This window comes from Octopus bimaculoides, chromosome 26, assembly GCF_001194135.2.
Source record: "Octopus bimaculoides isolate UCB-OBI-ISO-001 chromosome 26, ASM119413v2, whole genome shotgun sequence".
Taxonomy (NCBI): Eukaryota; Metazoa; Mollusca; class Cephalopoda; order Octopoda; family Octopodidae; genus Octopus; species Octopus bimaculoides.
Genome location: NC_069006.1, coordinates 20,538,621 through 20,539,203, shown reverse-complemented (window position 1 = coordinate 20,539,203; position 583 = coordinate 20,538,621).

The following is a 583-nucleotide window of genomic DNA, read 5'->3' as shown; positions in this document are numbered from 1 at the left end:
ATGATGGTATAAAAGTGACCAAGGTTGAGATGGTGGTGGTGGTGGCGGCAGCGGCAGCGGCGGTTGTGGTGGTGGTGGTGGAAGCGAGCAGTTATTGTAAAGGTGTTCGAGATGACAATGAGGATGATGATGATGATGATGACGATGATGATGATGACAATCATGATGATAGTTGTGATCGTGGTGTTCGTGTGGTGATAAATATTTACCATTTACTAGGGTGGTTGTAGTAGTAGTAGTAGCAGCAGCAGCAGCAGCAGTAGTAGTAGTAGTAGCTGCGGCGGCGGCAGCGGAGAAAAGAATAAGATGACGGATGATTGGAAGAGGGAGGGACCCGGCTGTATCTTTTTTCCTCCTATCACCCCCTCCAAAAACAAACATAAACCCACCACCACCACCACACCCGTCACCTCCTTCCGTGTCATCCTCCCTCCCACCCTTCCTCTCTTTCACTCCCTCCCCCTCCTTTCCTTCCTCCCGCCGCATAATTGAATGTGTAAATCAAGATTACTGTCCTGCAGCACACCACCACCACCACAACCACCACCACCACTACTATTACTACTACTACTATTACTATTAT